We start from the raw sequence: 25,138 nt of genomic DNA, 5'->3' as shown, positions 1-25,138 counted from the left end.
ATAACACCACAGCCCCTGTGGTTGCCTGTAGGGTTATTTAGTGCTCCAACCTCTTTTTGTTCCCCTTCCCTTTCCCAAACTCTAGCGCTGCTGAGCAGAAGAACTGCTCCATTGTGTGAGCCCAAAGGAAACACTGCATAGAAAATGCGAGGAATTTTTAGGCCATGATATGTTTGGACTAGGAAGCAGGGGAGTCAGAGGAATGCGGTGCGTGGTTCCAAAAATATTCCTTGCAATAGCTCTCTTGGTCAGTAACAGCTATTTGTGTTGGCCCGCCGGCCCCTGGAGCAGTGGTGATGTCATTCCCTGGTGCAATGGAGGTGGAAACACAGAGACAGCCCTGTGGTTCTTTGGGGCTGGGAGCAAGCAGCTGAACCCAGTGCCTTCTCCTGTCTCAAATGCTCCTTCTGTTGTAAAAAAAAGAGGGGAAAAAAGAGAAGTATTGTGGGGGTTGAGGATGGCTTTAAAATGATTAACAGCATCACAGAAACACAGAATCAGAATGGCTTAGGTTGGAGGGGACCTTAAAGATCATCCAGTCCCAACCCCCTGCTGTGGGCTGGTTGCCCCTCACCAGATCATGTCACCCAGGGTCCCAGCCATGGCCTTGAACACCTCCAGGGATGGGGCACCCACAGCTCTCTGGACAACCTGTTCCAGTGCCTCACCACCCTCTAGGTAAAAGTTTTCTCCCTAACATCTCCTCTTTTTTTAGTATAAAGCCACTCTCCCTTGTCCTATCATTGCTAGGGCATGTAAAAAGTCGGTCCCCTCCTGCTTATAAACTCCCTTCCAATAGTGGAAGGAAACGATGTGAAAACAACCCCAAAGCATATGAATGCAAAAGGTTTCTTAGTCTTGATACTTAACTTTTGTCTTGATAAAACCCATGCCATGCTGACAGTTATACAGTGGCAGGAAATTGTTAAAGGTGTCAGGTTTTCCATTTTAATTCTGAGAGCACTCTGGGAATAGATTTTCTTGAAAATGCTGTTGAAAAGGTCCTATTTTCTAAATTGGAAGGATTTACAATTTACCTTTTCTGTTAACCTCTTGTTCTTCAAAAGGTTAAATAAGGGAAATTCCTCTTTTTTAACACTGGTAGCTGTTTGACAAGGTTCCCCTTGCACAGGGTAACACTGGGATTCTCAACAAATGAACCAGTGTAATGGTAGTAAAAGAAGTGCCTACTTGGAGGCTCTTTACAGAGGTCCTAGAAAACTACTTAAATTGCATTATTTGTACACACTGCTTAATATACTCTATTAAAGCTTAGATCTCTCACAAGTTCCTTACCTCTTCAGTGTGCTATACAGTTTTGGGTGAGTTATTCCTCAAGGAACTTGGGAGGGAATCATATTACCAAGGTGGAACTTGGGATACCAGCACAGCTGATTTATTAGAGAGCAGTTGGGTTCCTTGGTGTTGCTTGAAGCCTGAATTCTGTTAAGATGTCTTTAAAGAAGAGCAGAGTCTGATATATTTGCAGTAGGCAAATATGAGATGGAGGCAAAGGAAGTGCTGGATGGTGGCTGAATGCTGGGTGGTAGGAGAAGGAAAGGATGCTGCAATATGATTTTGAGGTGTCCCAGGCTGTTGGGAAATGCAGGCTAAGGGCAGTGCTGAGTTGCTACATATGGTGCTAGCACAAGTAGATGGGAGATGATTTGGATTAAAACTAGAGCCTCTGTGTCTCTAGCAGCTCTATAGCTCTGCAAAGCTGATGTCCCTTTAGGAAGAAAAAGCCTGTGGAGCTTGTAGAGTGTTTGGAAAGGGATCAGGTGATCTCAAGGAGCAGTCTTCCCATGACTAATCAGCATCTCGGTTTTCAGTCCATAACAGCTTAAGTAACAAGCTTCTGAATCTGTGCCTGTATTCCAGAACTGGTGTGTCTGCTAACTATGGAGCAGGCCTGGAAGACTATGGGGCAAACTATGGGCAAGGGAATATGTCAGGCTTAATAGGACAGCCAGTCCCTTGATTAGCTCTATTCTGGCAGCTGCCCACTAACCAGCTTCCAGTATAAATAATCTGGGGTTGATATTCCCAGAGCTTAAACTATGAAGGCCATACTGTGCTCTTTCTCAACACCATGACCTTAATAGGTTTCCAGTAAGAGCTGTAAAAACTGTCCCCCCCACCCGCTCTGCTTTGTGACTTGAAGACATCTGTGCAGCAGCGTATGGCTTAGTGACCTGGGCAGAAGACAGTGAAGCCCACTGCTTAATAGGAGAAGAAAGATCTTTGATGTGTCCCAGATTAATGGTCTGTCTAATTAGTCACTGAAGTAGATTTGATAGATCTGAAGCAAATTGTATTAGAAACCTTAATGGTCATGGGTAATTCTTTTTTGTATTCTCCAGATAGTCTGATAAACTGCAATTAGGTGATTGTTTTGGGACATGCAGTGAAGAGGACAAAATGGACAAAAGAAGCTGCATTGGAAAAAGCAGGAAGAGAAGGCTGGTTTTACAGTGAGATATTCAGTAGGTCTCAGGTGCTTTAAGGAACTCAGTGGGGCAGGTTATAGATGCCTTGTGCAGAAACCTAAAGCATCAGGTTTTTATTGGTGCGCAGTTCCATCATACCCATAGATGAGTGCCAAATGCCAGCAAAATTGAAGCAAGGTGGGACAAAGGCAGTCTTATACAGCTGGCAGGAGCACTGAGGAAATATAAGCAACCTTTGGACTGAGGGGCCCGCTACCCTTGTGATGGGGATGGTGAAACGGGAGTGGGTAGCATAACAGTTTCCTGCAGGATGAAGCCCTATTTGTCAGCCTGGCTACGTGGTCGGGATGGGCTACTGATACAGGGGTGCTCCCCTTTTCTCTTTCTTGTATTAGCATTGTAACCCCACCCAGTGAAATTCCAGTCCTAATTTCAGACATTATCAGTCTCAATTTGCACCCAGCCATTCCCCCATGAGGCACAGCCTGCTCTCTCTGCAGCCATTTGCTGCCCGGTCTGGATTGTACCACGCTGCAAGGCCAGCAGTGAACACTGGATTCATTTTCTGTGTTATTGTTAGAATGAGCTCTTTATAACCATTCAATTTTCCTTTAAATAAATCCCATTTGGAAAAACAAATCCTGCCCATAAAAGCAGCTCTCTGTGCTGGGTTAGTTTTCAGTGTACTGTACATGGCTGTATATTTGGGTTTATGTCTCCAGGCTAAGCTCCTGCATACAGCCAGTATTCATGTTGGAGCAATGGCAAAGCCATTTCCTGGGATTCGTGGGGTTTAATTGGGTGTAATGGCATTAGGGAAGATGGAAGAAAGCAAGGTGGGAAAGTAAATAAGCCAGGCAGTTTGTTCCAGTGACCTCTGTGTGAAAGATTATATAGGATTCAAGTTCATACCCATAAAGTCTGAGGTAGAAAAGATTGTCTTGGCCTATACTCAGCCTCTATTGCACATCTTGACAGCCTGACTCCCATGTTTGTGTCTGCTCCTTGCCCCATCTTTTTCCCTGCTGTCCCTATGCCTTGTGGATGTAAAACCTCATCTGCAAGCTGCATCTGGAGGCAGGAAAGGTACCTAACCATTGTGGTCCCCATCCAGAGCAGATGAGAATTTTCTGTGTGCACATAGGATGTTGGGAGGACTGGCTGATTAGGAACAGACTCAGCTTTGTGGCACTCAACAGGTTGCACATGCTTTGATAGAGAAATGAAGAGGGACTATATTTGCCAAATTGAATATCATTGTGGGCTCTTAGCAGTTCCAGTGTGGAAGACACTGTGGACCTCCACTGTTAGGACACAGAGTGGGAAATTTCAGCTAGAGCAGCAGTAGTCTGAAGGTGTAATTGTGAGGGAGTGTGAGGCACCCTCTTCCTTTCCATCCCGATTACATCTGGAATCAGTTCACCCTGCTATTTAATAGCACTGTAATAGTATTACTTCGCAGTTTTGCAGTACGTTTGCAAATAAGGCCTCAGTCTCTTTTTAGTGGTGAGTCACACTTAAATTGCAAAAGCTTTTGAATATTTTTCTCCTAATTTCTTCATGTAATCCTTGAGGAAGACTGGCTTATTTCTGCTCCTGCCTATCCTGGATATGAGAGAATACAAAGACCTACTTCTGGATTTCATCTTTGCAGAGTTCTTGGAGCTTTTTAATTTTCTTTTGCTTTTTCTTCCTTTTTTTCTTTCCCACTAAGCTTTAAGGGATGGAAGGAAACCTGGTTTAATACTTTAACCCAGAGCACAGGATGAGGTAATTTTAGGATGTTTCTGCTTGCTGGAGGGGCTGTGTGCCACTGTTGAGATAGGTTGAGATCTTTGGACACTGCAAAGGGACTGCATTGTTCTGTATAATGCAGAGCAAATTCCAAGTGGGACTTCCTAGACCTCAGCAAAAAAAAACTGGCCAAAGGCTCCTGTTCCTGCATTGCTTTTGACCTCTTGTTCATCCTTCCTTGTGCAGAACAATGCAGCGGTCACGGGAGAAAAGTTCTTCAGTTCCTGTGGATCTTCACAGCTTGCAAATGGTTCAGCTTGCGTGGCTCCTGCTAAAACCATTTCCTTTGCAAAAGCCAATTAATAGAAATTGGGAATGTAGTCCCTTCATTTCAAGCAGCAAGTCTCAGGCTTAGGCATAAGCAGCTGAGCTCCGGATTTCATTGTAATGATCCTATTTTAGGAGTTAAAGTGAAACTTGGATTCTGGTCACACCATCAGTGCTCTGTTTTTCCTCAGGTAGAAGTTTTGCCAACTGTACTTGTGTCCTTGGGGAAAAATAACAAGTGTGTAGGATTAGGATGATATTTGATAGTGCTGAAAAGGAGAAAGGTTTTACATGGAGGTAAATATTTAGTGTTTATGTCAGTTGGGCATACAGCATTTGATTTCCTAAGTTCTCCTCTCTCCCTCTCCTCTTACCTCTCTCTGTCATGTATGTGTTCATATGACATGGGAACACCTGTCAGAGCTTTATAAGATGGGAGATTTTATGGACCTTTAATTTGCATGATGGTGTTGGAACAGCCAAAAGGCAGAACAGTGCTAAAAAGCAAGGTACTGCTTTGCAGTCCCCTGGGCTTCAGTGTAGCCTGAGATGCTTGGGGCTGTGCCAAGTCTGAATTTGACTCTCTGGTTTTGAAATGATTCTGCTCTCTGTCTGAGGGCAAATCCTTCATGTATTTTCCTGGATCCAAGGCTTACACCATTTATACCATGTCTGCTCCCATCCTGCTGTCTTGGATATCAAGGCAGCTACATCCATTTGACAGATCCTGGGAATCTTCTGCCCATTCTTGGCTACAAACTCTGCCTAATCTCACCTCAGGACTGGATTTTCTTTGTTAGGCATCACAGTTTTCCTTCCTGCTTTACACCGTATTTTTGCAAGCATGGATTATCATTCTTGGTATTACTTTATCCTCCAAAAGCTATTTTTTAGTTCATGGTCTCAATTTAAAATATATTGGAGTTATTTACAGTTCATGTCATAGTGCTCTGAAATCCAAGTGGAAAGCAAGGTCGTGTTGTGCTAGACATTTTTCTTCCATGTAGTAAGAAATAGATCTCACCCTTATGATCTTACAGGCTGAGTCAATTCTACAGACAAATGATGAGTGGCAGCCCTTGTCCCAATTCTCACAGGAAGTTTGTAGAGAAACTGGAAATTGAGCTCCTTTAGGAACTTGAATTGAAATTGAACTCTGTGTTACAAGTCCCAGTGTCAGAGTCAGAAGTCTGTCCTTCTTCTCTAAAACTTACTTATTAATAGATGTTATTTCTCTGCATGGGAGGCTTTCCCAAAACCTAAATATTTTCTTATTGGATTTCATCTTGCTTGTTTGAGATAGACACACTCTAATGAATTTGATAACCCATTTTTGCATTTGGCTTTCTACTATTACAACTCAAATACATGATAAAGAATAGGGTTAGGTCCTACTTATAAAAACAAGATCTGGTAGTGTGTCAGGAAAATTCTCTTAACACATATGGTTTTGAGTGTCAAAACTTGCCTGGAAGACATGCTTAAAAGAGAAAATAAAGCACATTATAATGTTCAGGGCATGAAGAGGATAAGATGTGAGATAAAGGTGCTTCCATGTGGGCATACCTGGCCCAGATGTGAAAGCTTCAATCTTTTAACAACTCAGAAGTTTCTGTAATCTGTCCTAACCCCTGACTGTGGTCAATGTTTCCCTCTGAAGTTTATATATATGCACATACAAACATGTATTTTTGGCCAAATTTATTTTACAGGCATGAGGATTCCCAGGTTGTACCTGTTGAATTAGTGACCCAAAAGTGTCCCAACGCGCTGGATGTACCGTAAATCTTCTTGACCTTTTCATAGAATCAGTTTGGTCTTAGAATTTTACAGATTTACAGCATTACATTAAAAGAATTGCAAATTCTGTTCTCTAAGGAGTTGCTTTTTTGGGGAAGTCTTTGTACTTATAATCTGTACTGGGCTGTGTGCTACAAAATTATACGGTGAAACTATCTGTACTATCACTGATATCTGTATTATTGCTGTACTGCCTCTGAGTTTGTTCCCTCAAATAGAGTCTTTACGTGCTGACTTTAGGAATGGGACATCAGAACAGTGTTCTATAACCACTTTAGATAAGCGTAAGTGACTGCACAATCCTCAAGAAAGCAAAAAAACAAAGGCTGTTGCTTTTGATAAGAAGGTATTATAGAGCGATGTGACTGAAACTGAAGTTATTGAGGTAAATATGAAGATATTGAGGTAGACAGGATACACAGTAGTTACACGAATTGGAATATTGCCTGGAACAACTATCTTTTGTAAAAAAAATACAGTGAGGTTTTTATATGATGATAAATGATCAGCGTGCTGGTTTTATGTCTTGCCCAAAAGAGACATGAATCATAGATATGAGAACTAGAAATGACTTAGAGAAATAGATTATCTAATTCATCCTCAAGATAGCATCATGTTAATGCTTGATGGTCCAAGATACTTAAAGAACACTTCAGTAGTAGCAGCGTAGCTGCTGTGTTCACTTGCTTCTTTCCTCATAATTTCAGGTTGTGTTTCATTGCATTCCTGCAAAAGAAGAAATCTCATTCTAAGCCTTTCTCCTGAGAGATGCTAAGCAGTGTTGAAGTGACATAAGCTGGGTTCTGCCCAGGATTTTTTAGCAATTGCCAGCCAATGGAGAATTTCTTAATTTGAGTATTTTGCAAAGATAACAACCATTGGATCAGCCATTTGCGGAGTGCCAGGAAAATACTACACTGTTTTTTTATGAAGCATAAAGCTGGCATTTTCTCCGCAGGGTTTTAATGGTGGTTTCATTTAAGATTAGGTGGTAGCCCAGTCTTTAAAAAAAAAAGTGTGTGTATGGATATGTCTAGAAGTTAAACAGATGAGTATAAAATGACATCCATTTCTAGGTAGGGCTAAGCAGACGGATTTAAGGGAAACTTTATTTGACAGGATCTTCTAAATACAGCTTTGAAAGTAGCTCTCTGGAAAGTGATGGCAGGCTTTTAAGGTGTTTTTTTTTTTTCCCCTGAAAGTAGATGTCTACAGAAGGCACCCCCAGGATTTTGAGAAATGTTTAGAAAGCCATCAACTCAACATCATCCTTTATTTTCAGGCTTTTCTGTAACTGTTTCCTTTTATACCATTTGGATTAAAGACACTTAAATTGCACCAGACTAGGGGCTGCGTTGACAATTTGCCAAGCTCTTGAAAGCCAGATGTAATTTGCAAAATACAGAGAAAATTGCAGCTGGTGCTTATTTGGAACATGGCAGGTTACATCACTTAACCATGCAAGATCATTACTATGTCCAGAGAGGGACATGTATTTTGACAGAGCTATGGTTATGCCAGCCTGTCCTGGGTGTCCTGAAAATCCTCTTCCTGTGCCCTGTTTTCATAAGCGGGGATTTCTGAGTAAGTTCTGAGCAGGAGACGTTGCATCATGAGATAGCATTAGGAAAGTTGTCTGAACAGCTGCAGCTGGGACAGTCCATCCTCTGCTGAGCAGGATGCTGCATGCTTAGTTGAGGGTTGTCAAAAATACCTGCAGCAGCTCAGAATGCAAAGCAGCAGAGAATTCTGCAACCAAATATTGCTACCAACTCTTCCTTAAAGGTGTAAAGTTCAAGTCCTTTGCAGGTGTAGAGATAAGCTTGTCCTTGACTTCGTCTTCCTTGAGTGCTTAGGCCAAGACACAGTTAACGTGTTAGCAAGTAGCCAACATGGGTTTCCGTGAAATGTCTGAAATCACTTACGTTGTCCTAACAAATATGTTTGCTAACACAGTGTTTTTCCCCAGTGATGATAAGACAGAAGTATATTGTTGCAGGTAGCCAGAGGAGGAAATTGTGCGTGTCCCTCTACTGAAAGCAATACCATAGGCTTTGCTGCTCATCACTTGTGTGACTGGGCAGATGATGGGAAGACTGGTTTATACCATTCCATCTCATATCTTATGATGTATATACACATATAAATATAACAATGACTCAAAGGCTATAAACCAGACATAAGGCTACTTTGTGTATCTGTGTCACCTTGGGCATATTCTCCTGCCCTGCAAGTCTCACATTCTATGTCTGTTTTTAATGGGGAGAGCAGTGTGGCCAGATGCTGGAACTGAGTGTCCTGCCTGAGCGATAGTATAGAATTAACAATAATAATAATAACGTGCAGTCGTTGCACTGATTGGGGTACTACACTGTTAAAATTCATAGGTTACACAAAAGTAGGAAAAATATGAACAAAATAGATACTACCACAGAATAATTCTTATTATCCTCTTTAATAGACCACTCCAGTAGAGCATACCAACAGAACAGAGACTTTTTATCTTATTTCTGAGAAGCAGAAAATCACCCTGCAGCTGCGGCAGTTTCCGTGTCTGTCTTCTTGTCTTACTTAAGTGGTGAGGGTTATTCACTGCCAGTCTGTAAGCCAACCATTTTTTGCTCATGAAAGTGTTGGCAGGAACCTCTCAAGATTTACTTTTTGTTGTTTGCTTGCAGTCAGGGATATTGCTAGCCCTGAGGCCTAGCTCAGGCAATTAATCCTCTTCCTCACTGGGACCTGGAAAATCAGTCAGTGATTAGGCTTACACTGTTGTGCTCTACCTAGTTGCCTAAAAATTGAAAACTTAGTGTAACTAACGGCTTTGGGGTTTTCAGTGAAGAATTTAGACAACGTATCATGGCACATCATGGATCAGCAGTCAGAACAGATTTTTCAGAGCACAGGTTATGGGGGAAAGATCAGTCTGATCCCATAGGCCCTTTCAGAGAGGAGCCATCTGGCTTCCGTGGGCAAGGACTTAGAATCGTAGAATCATTTGAGTTGGAAGAGGCTCTTAAAGGCCATCTAGTCCAGCTCCTCTGCAATGAGCGGGGACATCTCCAGCTCCTTCAGGTACTCAGAGCCCTGTCCAGCCTGACCTTGAGTGTCTCCAGGGCTGGGGCATCCACCACCTCTCTGGGCAACCTGTGCCAATGCTTCATTGCCCAAGTTGTGAAATAAGTTTGTTCTTATATCCAATCTAAATTTCCCTCTTTTAGTTTGAAATCATTTCCCCTTGTCCTATCACAGCAGACACTGCTAAAGAGTGTAATTCAGTAGCTGCCTTTGCAGTTTGGAATGATATTTGATCCAGACCAATGTTTGTGGCTTGGAGGGACTGAAGTCTAAAATGAAAGGTTTCACTCTAAGATATGGAAGCAGGAAGTAAATATCCTCTTCATCACTGGAACAGCCATCTAATAGAACTGGTATCTGCCAAGGCTGCATTTGAGAATCCAGATATACTTTACTTTTACCTGGGGATCCCTTTCTCTGTCTGAATTTGCATAAGGACTTTCTTGAAGAGCAAGTAAAGGTTAGGACCAACTGCTCAGCTGTACATCAGTTTTACTAGCACTGACAGGATTTTGTTCATGTTCTTATTTGCTGTGTCTGTTTGAGGAAAGAAGGGGCAGGTAATAAAGCTGTGTAGGTGTAATGTTTGTGCCATAGATGAGGCATCAGTAAAGAGGTTGTGTTGAAGACAGCCTGGATTGTATTGGCTAAGTGGATGGAGCACAGCAGGCAGATCACAGTTCTGTTTAGAAGCCTGTCCCCATGTACAGGACTAATCTGTCTTGCTAATGCTTTTCATGTGTCCTCGAAACATGGACTGTGATTGAAATGAAGAAAGGTCAAGCATATCTAATACAGTGTTCACCCTTCTTGCATGGACCTTGGCGTGGATTTGATTTTGTAGGAGCAATGTTCTACACCTGGATGTTAACTCTCCCTTCTTAGTATTCTTCCACTTGTTTTATCCTAGACTTTCTCCCTCAGTCCTTAGAGTTTACAATTTGTTAATAGGCAAGTAGATGATCAAAACAACATGAGGCCTCATAATTACCCTGTGCTCAATTTTAATTACATTCTCTAATCAGACACTCCTGAAGCCTTAATCATAGCATGATTAAGGTTGGAAAAGACCAAGATCAACCGTAATGAGACAGAGGGAATCAGTGAGTGAAGAAATAACGTGCTCTGCAGTGATTATGGGCAGTGATTACATCCTTGAGGTTCTCTGAACAGTATAGGAAACCCAGAGTTGTAGTAGTAAGGACTTGGGTCGCACACGCTCTGTTGAAGAAAAAGAAATTGCCTCTAGATTAATTATAATTGAAGAAGGCTTGTGAAAATCTATGAAACTATTAACTGGAGTTTAGCGTAGGAGCGTGCCCAGTCTTGTTTGCTGATTATTTTGCTGATTTTTTTAGGCTTTTACCCTTTTCAGCAGAATCTCACTCTGTGCTGGCACCAAGTCTGATTTCAGCAACCTGTTAGGATTACAGACATATTGCCTCTGGACTCTTTGGTACAGTGCAGACAAAAATACAAGACTAATGTGTTGGCTCCTTTCCACGCAACTAGGATTTTTACAGGGTAAAGCATCAACTAAGTTGTTGAGTGAATGGGGATCCTTGCTATTCAGCACAGCTCTGCCTCTCAGAAGGCAGATTAGCCAACCAGTGCCTGAACATGTTTTTAGCAAGGGGAGAACGCACCAGGGGGACTGTAAACATTCCCATTTGTTCCTCTTCAAAGAGACAGTGTTGCTCTCATTACCTCCCCTCTCTTCTCTTCCCAGCTCTAACCCTGCCCTGTTTAGGCACATGATTTACTGGCCTTCCTTGACCTCTGCCCTGTGTCAATAGGACCATGGTGTAAACATCTTCCTGTGGCTACAAAGCTGTGACCTGCAGAAGCAGGTGGGGGATGAGAGCAGTGTTGGGGTGAGGGCAGTGTCATGTGTTCCATCCTATTTTTGGTCCAGGGTCTAATTCAGAAGGCTAGATCCTTGCTGTCTAAGGGAGCAAGAGCCATGGAAATCAAGAGTCTTTCACCTGGTTGGATCAGGCCATGTTTTTGCTGTGCAAACTGAAAGATAGCCCCCATAAAACCCACTGAGAGAAAGAGAAAGGTTTCCTCCAGGCACAGGGAGGACTGTGTGGGTGATCCCTGTGAATGCAAGCAGACATGGGTTCCTTGTGTGAGATGTGCCTCAAAACAAAAGAGAAGCTGGCATTGCGAAAGCCAGGCAGGAGAGTAGCTGCCTCCAGACACGTAGGCATAGCTCAGCACCTTGCTGGGAGGGCAAGATGTTTTGTGCTTTGTTGTTCCCGTTGCTGCCGGTGTCAAACTTCAGTCCACCTGGGAGGATGTAAAGTCAGGGGAGCAGGAGTGGAAGGCAAGTGGGTGCAGAGAGATGTTAGTTCTGTGCAGCTCCCAAAGGTTACTGGGAAGGAGTTGGGTGTCAATCTGTGGTTATAGCATTGCCTCCAACCTGCTTTGTGGAAATGCCAGCTGTGCTGTTCATTTTTCCACATTGCTTGGTTTGAAATCAGGTTTCAGCCTGGCTGCGGGGCCTCTGCAGCTATCACTGACTATTTTCTATTATGTGTATTTATGAAAATGAACATTAAAATTGTTTTGGGTTCTCGGTGTGCTTCCTTTTCTACCTGAGAACAGATGTTTTTCCACAGGACCGCATCTGTTCCTGATACATTTGTATTTGTAACATGATTTTCTCCAGGAGCCGTTTATGGAGCCAGTATTACATGCATGAAATGAGATCTCAAACTGAAAAATGTGGATACCGTGGTTGCTGTAAGAAACTCAGATACTGCGTTATTTTTTAATCTGATGAAAACAGTGGAAAATCATGTTTTGTTTTTCTTCTACTGACCTCAACTTCTGCTGAGCTCCTATGCAGACAAAATGAAGCTCAAAACTGCATCAGTATAGAAGTTGGCAAGGATTTTGTTAGAGCTCTAAATGATTAACCTTAATTTCTTGTCTTTTTCAACATAAGCCAGTCTGAACAAATCCTTGTTGGATGTATATATGCACATTTGCATTGCAGTAGGTGGAGATTCAACCCTTTGAGAAGAGCATGGCCATTCAGGCTGTGGCTTGTGTGGCCCAATTAGAATCACCACAGTCTCCTTGGGAATATTTCTGTGTACATTTTTGCACATATACCTACCAAAAGGATTTGGTGCTTCAGGAGACTGAATGCTTTTGAATGGGATACTGCAAACAGTGGGAACCTGGCTTATTTTTTAACATGTGATTAACACATACTAAACAATTAACGTAAATTGTAACCAACATTTCAACAAACAGCCTCTGTCATCAGTCTATAATATCAGCTTTCTTGGGTGGTGCTAAAATACTTAAAGATAGTATTTAGAGTAAGGTAAGGACTTCCTACCCCTTTATTACATTTATAGTTTGGCTCAGATGGTGGGTGAAGGTTCAGGTCAACACTTGTGTTTTGAGCTCATAGACAGCTGATGATTCTTGATGTGCTACCCCGAAGAAAGCTGAAGCAGAGGGCTGAGTCTGAATACATTTGTATGGCAGTAAGGTGCTACTGAAATTGCAGTTATTAAAACTCCAGTTTTTGGATGAAAAACACTGATGTGATCACTGTTTAATGAGCTACCCCTGATCAGCTGAGCTGTGTTAACCAAAAGTGGATGTTTCTGTGTTATCACATTCACAACAGTTTGGATTTCCATGTTTAATTTTCTGCTGGGGCAGGTTGACTTATTATGCGTTGTGATAAAGAGGTAGCTGGGACAGACACAGCAGCTCTGCTGTCTTTACTTATAAGCCTTGATGCTGAAAGGGAGTGAAGCCACACAGCCTGTGTTTGTCCTCTTGGAGTTTCCAATGTACTGAGCAGAAAGCACGTGTATGGAGAAGGTGAAAAGCGTGGAGGAGCATCACAGCCTGCCAGTGTTGAGATTAGTTGCCCCTGTAGACTGCAGCATCAGTGAAACCTCCCAGCAGGAGCATTCTGAAGGCATTAGAGAAGTGGGACTGAGACCGGATTACAGACACAAGCAGTCAGGAGGAAGGCAGCAGAAAAGAAGCATTGAAGAAGGATATAAAGAAAGAGAGCAGATAGGCACATGGCAATCCAGTGTGAAGAGCAGAGGGGACTCAGATAGGTGCACAAATGGAACTTGCTCACCCTTCCTTGGTTAAAAGCTCCTTTGGATCTTGGCAGTACAGCAGAATGTCGAGGAGAAAAGAAAGAGCAACTGTTTTGGATAAAGGACATTGGAATCTCTGGTGACCTAGAGAGGAGACTGAATAGCATTATAGTGGCATGCTCAGCATGTAATAACAATTCCTCAGAGTCCTACATCTTGTTTATTGGGGTGGGTTTTTTTTCCTTCTTTCTGCCTATCTCAGTAGTGTGTATGAACTACAGCTGCTGACAAGGAAAGTATGTAGTTCTCTGCAGTGGCAAGAAGGATAAATAAATCATTCTTCCCCCACTCCTCCTGCTACTATTGACTTTCCAACGACTGTGCTAAGGTTAAGACTATATAGAGCTGCATGTGTAAATGACAAGGAATTTGCTCTGAAACGGAGCACATTTCCACACATGACAGATAAATTCTCTCAATTCTAACTGCATTCCCCTTGCAGGCTGTATGGCAGACTGGAGATTAGAGTTATTTCAGCGAAGTTGCTCCTATTCTGTGCCAACATAATGCTTGGAGGAGATCAGCTTTATCAGGAGCTTTGCAATAAGAATGGTGAATTCTGGGCATTGGGTTGATCATCTGAAACAGAGTTCTGGAGGGGTTAATTGTCTTCTGTGCAAGTGAGGGTGGAATTTTCTCCTTGAGATGCTTAATGATGTAGTGCTTTTTATGCCAGAGCACTCCCTCTGCCCCTCCTGCTTCTCCCAGCAGACATAGTCACACATACTCACCGAACAGACTCGAGAAGATAGTAAAATTTGCCCCAGAAGGCATACATATTTGTGTGAATAGATCAGATGTGACTAAGGGCACAATCTTAGTTTGTCATGGATAGATCCTCCTCTGGTTTATACTCAGTCTCATTAGTGTAGCTATATTCATTTACACTAACTGACAGTATAGCCCTACATTTTAGATGACTTTGGGAATATATATTCTTTTCTTTTCTTAGGCTTTCTGCCCTCAGGCTTTCATTCTGCCTGGCAAATGAATGTTTCAAAAAGACATCCAAACCCCATCTCTGTGTCCTGCGGTGAAAACAAGGCTGACTGTATTCATTCTTACTTGTCACTCTCTAAAATATGTCTTCCTGATTGAATTAGTGGACAAGAGCTAGTCACATACTACAATGCAATACAAAGAATATAAAGATGCACACTCTGCTCCCCATGACCTTTCTTCCTTCATGATCAAATTTTTAAGTCTTTTTTTTTTTTTTTTTTGTCATTGCTGTTAAATACCTTCTGTCTTGAGAATGCTTCTTCCTTTGGCTGATCCTGCTGACTTCTGTGTGAACAGATCAGGCATGAGCAAGGGCAGAATTCTGGCCTGTCTTGCACAGACAACACATATTTCTGTTTTGCTGTGACTGTTTATATCAGGATAAGCACACCTATAAAAATCTACATTCAACGTACCACATAACAGATTTGGTGTCGTTGATCTACACTGCTTTCTACTTGCCTGCTAAAACTTTTCAGTTTCAGTGGCTTCATGGGTTTGAGACAATTCAGTCTTCAGTCTCCAGATGGGAGATTGAAGCTGGATTATAGGATTATCTCAAATGTCATCACATTGGCTACCTACGCTATACTCATTCCTTTTGTTTGGAAAAATTATGACATATTTGGGTTTGGTTGTTTTGTTTTCATAAATAAAGTAGGGTGAAACCTGCCAAGATTAAAGTTGATGAAAAATGGCAGGATTAGGAATCTATGAAAGATTTGCCTTGAAAAAAAGAAACAACACCACAACATAGAACGGTTGACTTCTTCAGTCCCATATTGCAGCTCTGTGTCTAAGTCCTTTCATGTCCAAGGAAGTGCATGTGCACAATGCATCTGTGTGTGCAGGGATTAGTAAATTAATTTACTCAGTGGTTCATGTGGCAGTTCTTCATTAGTCTTACTGTAAATGCATCATGGGTTAGAACCACAGCTACACAAGGTACTCAGCAACTGGAGGAAACAGCTCTGAAGATTTAATGGTAATTCAAGTGCAATCAATGAAATGGCGTAAGAGCTTTGCATAGAGAATAGTGGACTGTTTAGATCATTAAAGCGTGTTCTAAACTTCTGAGGCTAGGTGCACTCTTGATAGTAGAGAGCAGATGTTGGCTGTATGAAGATGTTTCTCTCAATGACAGAATTAGAGATGTATTTCATAAACTGTCAACCTGACTTGTAATTTTCTGTAGCCAATGAGTGAATATAATAAGTAGAAAAGAGATTGGAACTACTGCTTTTAAGACTAAAAGCAGTGAGGAGGAATAGTGTGTCAAAGGAGCCCAAGAATTCACAGCCAGCTTTGAAAATGGGAAGGAGAAAATTAAGCTACAGGTGAGGAAATGGTGGTGGTGGAAATAGGGATATTCCAAGGGAAGGGTTAGATGTTGTTTAGTCAGGTGTAAATTCTCCTTTGCCATTTGCTGACTTCCAGCCCTAGTCACAAGTTTCCATTTTACCTGGATAATTAAGAGTATGGAGGTTCTAATTTTATGTGTTGCTTGCGTAGTAATATCGTTTAAGGAAATTCAGCTCACTTAACCTTCTAACTATTAGGATGTGTTGAGGACCTTAACACTAACAAGTGTTCTCTCCCGGTCTCCTTATTATTTTTGGCCTACTTTTGTACTCCCCTTTTTTTCCATTATTTATATTTCATTTTTGATCCATGATTTCAAGTCTGGACCCAGAATGCTGTCACATATAGAGGCAGACTACCTATCATCTTCTTCTATATAGTATACCCCCTACATTAAAATAATACCTTTGCTGTTTTCACCACAGCCTTCACTCCTTAGAGATCATGCTGAGTTGATTGCCTCTGGTCCTGTATGCACTGACTTGTATTTTGCTGAATGCTTACCTATTCAGTGGAGGGTGTAGTTCATGCTTGATCACTCATCTCTTTTCTCTGTATGTACAATCTCCACAGTCATCTTTTTCTCCAGTCCTTTCTGTGCTGCCATTGATGGGTTTTCCTTCTCCATCCAGCAACAGGCTTACCCTAAACTGGAAATGGATTTTTAAATGTTGCTTTATTGGTTTTGGCTCTATGGCTCCCTGGTGTTTCACTCTTTTAGCTTGAGTTTTATTGCAGGCTGTGTTTTCTAAAGACTAGTAATATTCTTTGCCAACAATCTTATCCCTGTTTTTCAGGGGAATGTATATACACCCTTATAAATGAATGTGTATGCATTTTCATAATGTTTTAGCAGTACTCTCACACACCATTTTAGCCAGAACAGTCTTTGATGAATGGGAAGTTTACTGGCTTCATGGGGAATGGAGTAAATACTCCATTTACTTGTAATAAATGCTCCAAATCATCCCAGGAAAGTTTCCTTTAAGAAAAGAAAGACGGGGAAAAAAAGGAAGAAAGAAAAAAAAAGACATTTTATGACTAGAGGCTTAAGAAGCAGCCATTGTCTTTACTAATGTAAATGGGTAGTCTGCCAAGGAAAGTAGATGCTCTGTGAAAAAGCTTCATGATTGTCCATCCCTTGCTCATTTGACTATTGTATCTAATGTACCTACTTGTTGTAGGTTAAAGTTATAAGTCCCTCTCCTTCCTTCACGAGGTCTAGAAATCTTTAGGTTATTGTGCATTATTTCGCACAGTACAACATAGCCATTATGCTCCCTCCATCCTGCAGACACACCTGTGTCTGTGGAGGAAGTTGGGTGCGTAATTCAGCAAATCCTTTAGGGAATGATGACTGCTGGCAACTTCCTCCTCACCCACAAGTTATTTAACACATATTTTCTGTCTGTTTCTACTGACTAATCAGATATAGAAACTGGGGTCTGATGCTAAATGTGAAAGCCAAGTCAGGTTCTTTTTTTGGGAAGAATAAGACCTTCAGTTTGTCTGTCCCACTCTAGAACCTAAGGATGCCTTATTGATTGAGCAGTCAAGCTGGACAGGTACGCTTGTTTTGTTTTCTACAGAAATATAAATTTCCATGTTAATTCGCCTCTTCAAGTTTGTAAAATGAGTCACTAGTGTGTTTCCTGCTTTGCTTCTCTAGTCATACTAAAGTGATAAGTGAATCATTGTTATACAAGATAGGGAAGAACCAACAGGTCTCAAAACCATCATGGTGCACATTCTGTTTTGTACTTTGAAGTTCAACTTTGTGGAAGATGTGCTTCAATCATTCAAGTTTTTTGCAAGTTATAGAGCTATAGAGTTGCAGGTAGCTTCACCTGATATTTGTTTTTCCATCTAAAGCAAAGCGTACTTGCCATTTCAGCTTGACTGCACCTCTATATGGTATCCCTGCTTTTAAAGCAGTGAAGAAAAACAAGTGCCTAATCTTCTGTAACGAGGAAACCAACCAAGGTGTGCCTGTGGTGTTATTCAGTGTGCCATACAACAAGGATGAAAGGGAGCAGAGAGGAAGAGAGCTTAGTGGGAATCATGATCTAGTTGTTAGGCCAGTGAGGCATGCTGTATTTTCCATTTCTCACCTCACCAGTAGGCACATGTGTAATTGTTTGGTACAGGAGAAGAGCACGGAAGGTGAATGCATCACAGCTTAATGAAGGCTGTGATCCAGCCCAGGTGCTCATTCCCAGCAAATTGCCTGTAAGTCACTTAGTATTTAGAGTCACTAATACTTGCTCAAGGTGCCAGAAAATAAAAACAGATGCTGACATGTAGTGGGCACAAAATGAGGTTCCAGCATTGCAGATGTGAGGTTGGGTTTCACTCCAGTGCTGGAGAACGTGGCCCTGGGGGGATTGCTTACAGAGAGGCCGACTGGGTCACTCTCTGAATGAGGTGTTCCACATGGTTTCACATCAAACACACTTGTTGTGATAAAGCAGAAATGCGATAGTGCATTCATCAAGGATTTATTGATTGGGCTGTTTTCCTAAGCTGCGATAGCACCTTTTGAATGGCATGTTCCCATGTTTCATTGGCTCCAAGGGGCAGACCACAGCCATTCATCTCGATCGGTTACTGTCGCATTCTTTCCTCCAAGCCCTGAAAATAACTTTTTCTTGCCCAGAGGAATAGATGTGTGCCATGTGAATGGAACTTATTTATCCCCCACCTAAGAACTGGTAGCAACAGGAGAAGACCTATTCAGCGGTGTGTTGATGAAGTGCAATAAGTTAGTGTGAAAGTTCTCATCTGCATGTTTTCAAAAGTAAATTTGTCATCTGAGCCATGTTGAGAAGAGTTTTGCCAGGAGCTGGAAGCCTTGCCAGCTTCTTTCATGATCCAAAGACAAGCTCTTTATATGGCAGTACAAGAAACTTTGTTAATGTCAAATTGACTTACGTCTTGGAGAGGAAAAATATGCCACAAGAAACCAAAAATCTATTATAAAACAAGGCACTGAGAGTGTATTTCTTCTAGAATTTAATGATATTGGTAACAAGGTAGGATTTAGGAGCCCCGTCACAAACTGGGAGCCTATTATGCTAGCCAGTGTGCAAGGAACAGAAATGATTGCTGTCCCAGAAAGTTTCTGAGAGTTGGTTGGGGGCTTTTTCCCAGAGACATTTTCTACTAGAAAATGGAATTTCCATTAAATTAAAAAGCCATTAATTCAGAAAAACTTCTGATTATGCCAAAACCATCAGTTTTTCTGTTGGGAAAATCTCAAAGAAATGTTGAGTATGTATGATTCAAATTAAAATATTTTGTTTTATTGAATCTGACTCTACTTACTCAGTTTTGAGTCAATTCAGTAAGGTATTAAGTTGCTTCTATTAATGCAGCAAGCACCTTCTAGCAGTTATGCTTCAGTCTTTCCCATGGAAAGACTCATATTAGTAATAAAGTACATATATCTCTTGTCCAGACTTGTTTGATCCATCCCAAGAATTAGTCATACTGCTCCTGATAGATGATGAGGTATGGCCAAAAACTACAGTTCCCAGAAGGCAATGTGCAAGGGTAAGAGAAATTGTGTCAAAATAGGAGAGAAAATGTAGGTTCTTTCAATGCATTTCAGTAGGATATATATATACATATATATTTTGAGAATATTAGCGTATTTTGATTTCATTTGACAGCACAAAAATGAAGCAAATTGACATTTTGGCCTACTGGACAAACATTAAAAGGCGTGAAAAATTTATACAGCCCGAGGATACACAACCAATGTTGAAATGTCAGAATTTTCCATAGAGCAGAAATTCTGGTGGTTTTTTTTTTCCTGTACTTTTCAGTTTGTTCCATGCTCAAAGTTGTCTCAAGATCTCTGTGTTGGTCACTTTTTCTTCTTTTTTTTTTTTTTTTTTTTTTTTTTGTACATTGTTCTTCTAGATTGCATAGTTGTATTAGAAATAACACAAAGGTGATGCTGGTGTTCTAGAAAGCCATTTAGCTTGAAGGGCAGACTCTGCTAGAATGTATGTCTTATTCAGATGGAGAAGGATCCCTAATTCTTCTGCTGTATCTTCATGTTATCTTACTAGAGATTGGCCTTAACACTGTTGGACCCACTTGTTTTCTGAACCTGGTTTTGTTCATATCCTGGCTTGTGGTTCAGGATGATATTTAAGTAGAACCATAGTGTGTAGAATAGGGAATGGAAATGTGTTTATAAATGCTACATATAAAAATGCCATTCTCGTTTTCTAAGTTTAATTCGACTTTAGTGAAGAAGGAATAATATGTCTTTAAGATGTGAAGCGGTGATTAGCTATTTTTTTACATGCAAACCTTGAGATCTGAAAGCATCCATACGTGATAACTCTGCTGTGATCAAACAGTTGTGGTTTGGTGTTTAAACAATCCCCTTCCTTTGTGATCCGGTGCAGTGGGTGTGGCATTGAAAAGGGGGATTTGATGGTAAAATCCATCTCTGAAGTAAGGTTTGTCTTCTAAGGCACGGCTTGTAAGCAGAGCAAGTAGAGGCAGTGATTAAACCCTACCCACACGCTGCTTTGATGGCAGAGAGGGGTTGTGTTACACGAGGGGAGCGCGCACAGATTTAGTTGTGCAGCAGATGAGGAAACCTCACCCTTTCTGCCCGCAAAGACAAATATTTAATTAGTGATCCTGAGAAGCGATTCTTTTTCTAATTATCATTATTGTGAAAGCAACAAAGTTGCTAAATTGTTTTTTGATGTAAAAAAGACCATTGTAATTGGGGTTTCAGATGAACATATTTCTTCTGCCTTCATTACAAACGGCGCTGGCTTTAAAAGAAACTTCGCCATCTCTGCTGTTTTATAGAACTCAGTTCTCTGCAGCAGGAGCAACCACAGCTTATGCCTTCTTCTGCTGGATCCAGCAGCACTGTGCACCACAGGATTGCCCAGGGTGAGAGAAAGGGGAGCCCTTGGCTACTGCCATGGTCTCATTCTGCCTGCAGGGCAGCCTTCCTCAGGCGTCGGCCTGTCTGCCGCCAGCAAGGACTCCCATCCAATTGGCAGAAGCCAAGCCAAGGTGAAAGTCCTGGCATCACCAATGAGGAGAGCCTGCCAGCCCTGGACACAGCTGCTTATGGGAAAAGCGGGGCCTCGTCTGCGTTGTGGGATGGCCTGGGTTCAGTAGACAACAGCCAGCACTTGGCTGGGCCACACTGTATTACTGACCTTGGCGGTGGGCTGGAGGGCAGGTCAGCATTTGTCTTGGCTGGTCTGACTGGGGTTTATTCCTCCTGGAGGTGGCAATAACCACTGCCTGCTCCCTTCCTGGAACTCCTCGTGTGTATCTGTAGCATTGCTGATGGGATCTGACCCTCTAGCCATCCCATGTGGCAGTGAGAGGTGACCTGTCTTGATTCTCATGCCCACAGTGTTCTCAGTAATAGCCCCAGCAGGGCAGTCTGTGTGCTTGACTAATTTCCCAGCAAAATCTTGTTTGTTCAAAAGATTCTATGTGAAAATGGCAAGTTTCTGAATACTTGTGCTAGGAGATGTTCATGGAAAACATGGCTTGGAAGAATTAGTGCTGAACTGGTCTGGCATTTTACCTCCTTATGGTCACTCTCTATGACAGGGACAACTATGTTGGTGGGGACTGGGTTTCCTTCATGAGTTTGAGATTTCATTTGCAGGAGAACATTCCCTTTCTCATTCCTATTTAAAAACAGTTTATTGCAAATATACATTCCCATGTACTAAATGGGGTCATGCTGAGACATGGGTGAAATTATAATGCATATACATGCAGGTATTTTATAGTAAAACTCCAAAGCTACTTGGAGTTTTGTATTCCCAAGAGAGAATGAGAATCCTATGCTGCTTTGGCTGGAAGATGCCAGAATAGAAAGAGGTCAGCATTTGGTAGGACTGACAACTGGAGTTCCAGATCTGACCTGTTGCAGGATACATTTTTTTTTTCTTTGAACATTTGCCCCTCTCATTAGGTCCTCTTTAGTCCAGGTCAAAATATATATCAGTAAACCTTATATATGTTCAAGTGGCAGATTTTTCCCCCCACTCTTGAAAGACAAAGGTCATAAGGGACGTTTTCCTTGTGATCATAAGCCAGGTCCTGATCTTGTTTCCACGGCTAAATATCTGGAATAACATCATGTGTTTAGTAGATTTGCTTCAGATCCTTGGCCATGTGAATGACAACATGAAGAACTCTTCCATCCCATCTAAGTTATATTGCACTAACACACTGAGTCAAATTACAGGCTCATCAAGGAAAACGTGCTTTCAAAATATGTATGTGCAAACATACACTGGTTCAGAGCGATGAACGCGGTATGCAACTTGGTGCAGTTTATTGTCAGAATGTTTCATTAGTTAAAGCCAATGACAGAAGCTGATGCTTGGACATCACCCAGTAAAGAAACCGTATCCCTTTTCAGAAGGTGCTTTGAGTGGCTGGGAACACTCTGGTGATAAATATATGCATACATGCACATTTGCCCATCCTGCTACAGCAGATCACCTCCCAAGCTTTCATCTAACTTCTGCTCTGGAAAATATCTCTGGTCATACATGAGGAAGATTATATGCTATAAAGTTTGGGGTCAGTTCCTTTACCCTCTTTGGTTCATGCATAGGTGTGTTTGTTACTTTGCAAATAGAGATATGCTGGTATACCAGTAGCTGCTGCCAGTGATCATGTATTTAGTTAAGAATTATTTAATATGAGATTGACCTTGTGAATCAAGGGAGCATTCTGCTTGCTTAGTCCAAGATCACATTAGGTGATTTAAAGGTACCAAACCCATGCACTGCAAATCTCATCTTGGCATACCTGATCATCTATTCCTCAAGGTGATCCCAGTCACATAAAAGCAAACAGTTGCTGTGAGCATAGTGTGGACTGCACATACAGCTTCATTGGGAGTGGGTTCTACTGCAGAAGGGGAGAGGAAGTATGAATCTATGGCACAAAATCTAACTCCGAATGAGTTTGTTTGTTAGATGCACTTGTTCCACACTAAAAAGAGCCGCCGTCTATAATTACCCATGGAAAACAGTGGAGATAGATGAGTAAAGAAGAATTCCTGGTTGATCTCCATAGCAGATAGCACTGATAAGCACTTTGGTACACCCAAAACTCTCCCACCATAGGTGCACATCTGTACTACTTACCTTAGCCGTGGGGGCCAGGAACTAATAGAGGGACATGGAGAGTTCAGTGCATTGCACAGCAGGCTCTGCAAAGGGACAGAGAAGGGACTCTGAGACCGGCAGAGCTACAGCTGTCCTAGTTGGCTGGAGTATGTTACTGGTATTTTAATAATAACCCATTCTGAGTTTGAAAAACTGATTACTTTCATCAGTTTTTTCCTCGCCTCTAAAGGCTGAATGAATCTCATCAAGCACTTTTGGACTTGGATCTGCTAATGCCAGTGCAGCTGCATTGATTCACAACAGTAACATGATCCAGTTGCTTTTTCTAGTAACACATTCACAAAACCTTGCTGCCTGCTTTCTCCATCTCTGGCAGGGTAAAGTCCACATGGACAGACTGAAGCTCCACCAAGCTGGTGCCCTTCCTCTTTCAAGCACCCTTCCACTTTGATGTATTTTGCTACAAGCCCATAACCCCAAGCAAAGCTCTCTGGGCAGGGAGTCGGTAGCACTGATCTGCTGCACCATCTGCTGCTTTTCTCCCAGCTCTCTGCTGCCTGAGTCCTGAGCCCTGCTATTATGTGCTCTCGCTGGTACTTAAGGTTCACTAAAAGGAATAGTTTCATAGTTTCACATTCTTCACTCTGTTTCCTCCCCATCTTGGCTCCAGTCTTTTATCTTGTTTTTGCATTATTGCTCGTGGTGTCTGGTTTCTAGTAGCATATTAGTAATGTAGAAAAAATGAACGTAATTGCAAGAATACCACACAAAGGGCTCGTATGTCAATTTCCTTGCTTAATCCGCTTGCTGGGAATAATTGAATGGGATTCCTTTTGTTTTGTGGCTGTTTGATTTGTTGGGTAGAAGTCCCCTCCTCCTAAGCCTGACCCTGCAAATACTGATGGGCAGGCAGACTTGAGAGAAATGAGAACCAAATCCAGCCCTTTGAAACCAAACCTGTTCTGCAGAGGCAAAAAGCCCTGGTTGAAAGTACTAATGATTGTCATTTCTCACATCCCAGGTGCTTTACAAACATTGAATAAGGCACCTAGGCTGTGATGTGTCCTGTGCTGCGAGCTGGTCATGATAAGCTCTGTGACACTTTGGCAAAAGCCTGGAGTAACTCTGATACTGGGGGCTGTGTTGCTTTAATGTGGGGAGCCTCTCCCAAGAGAGGCAAAATTCAGTGGCACAGTAGTGGGGAATGGCCTTTAAAAGAGACCTCTTCTGTCAGAAATGTGATTTCCTGATTCTGCATAGCTGCTACTAGTTCTGTTTAAAGTCTCATTGGTCCAAATGTATGTCATCACCCTGGTATAAGATAAATGTGGTGGTTCAAGGTGGGCTCAAAGCCACAGAGCTTCTGTTCGCACCAGCAGTTTTCAGCTTCTCCCTCCTCTGCAGCACACAGAGATGTCAAATCACTTTGGACAACTCCCATCATGATTCTGTGATTCCATTTCCTTGATGGCCTCTGCACTTATTGAATCCTCCAGGGCATGGGCAGAAATATTGTGATAGGAAAGCAAGACAGGAACAAGAGCTGCTTGGAGTCATGCAGGGAAAAAATGCATCCATTAACTTTTGTGCAGCTTTTGGGTTTGGCTGGTGATGTATCCAAACTCTGAGTGTGCACACAGGGGCCTTTTGCTATGACAGTTTGTAATAGGAAAGAAAACATTATGTATGATGCTCCAGGGACATTCTGTGGGTCTTATTGGACACGACATGCTTTTTTTTCCTGTTGTGAGCATCTGACCAAAACCAATTTACAGCTGCAATTTAATTAGTAGGCAATTAATTATAACATAAAATGACAAGATATGAAGTCCACTGACACATAGTCAAACTCAGGATTCAAACTCCAGCACTACTCTTTAATGGAATCAAGTCAAAAGCCTGTGTCCAAAGACTCTGTTCTGGGGTAGGTTTAAGAGCTTTCCCATCTCTCTTCCCTCCCAGTCAAATCCAGTCAAACTGAATATTGTCCTGCAATCAAATTAAAGTTTGCCTTCTCTTTAAGTCCAGATGCAGAAAATTAGTGATGCTGTTGCAGAAGTGCTGGTGTGGTCTCGTTCATAAGGAGCAGGGT

General features: G+C 41.9%; 1 protein-coding gene and 1 long non-coding RNA gene across 4 annotated transcripts in view; one reads left to right on the top strand and one right to left on the bottom strand.

Moving 5' to 3' along the window:
• The window catches only part of FGFRL1 (fibroblast growth factor receptor like 1), a 155,773-nt gene that overhangs the window by 92,528 nt on the left and 38,107 nt on the right, over window positions 1-25,138 (top strand). The gene's annotated exons all lie outside the window — the stretch shown is intronic.
• LOC146761162 (uncharacterized) lies at window positions 10,305-23,688 on the bottom strand. Its single transcript, XR_014946055.1, has 3 exons — window positions 23,065-23,688; window positions 16,403-16,548; window positions 10,305-10,610 (listed from the first exon to the last, which is right to left on the bottom strand). It is a non-coding gene; the product is annotated as an uncharacterized LOC146761162 (long non-coding RNA).

The sequence above is a fragment of the Coturnix japonica genome, chromosome 4, assembly GCF_054131305.1.
Source record: "Coturnix japonica strain WE chromosome 4, WE-NBRP24, whole genome shotgun sequence".
In the NCBI taxonomy this organism is placed as follows: domain Eukaryota; kingdom Metazoa; phylum Chordata; class Aves; order Galliformes; family Phasianidae; genus Coturnix; species Coturnix japonica.
This window is presented reverse-complemented; position numbering and strand designations above follow the sequence as displayed.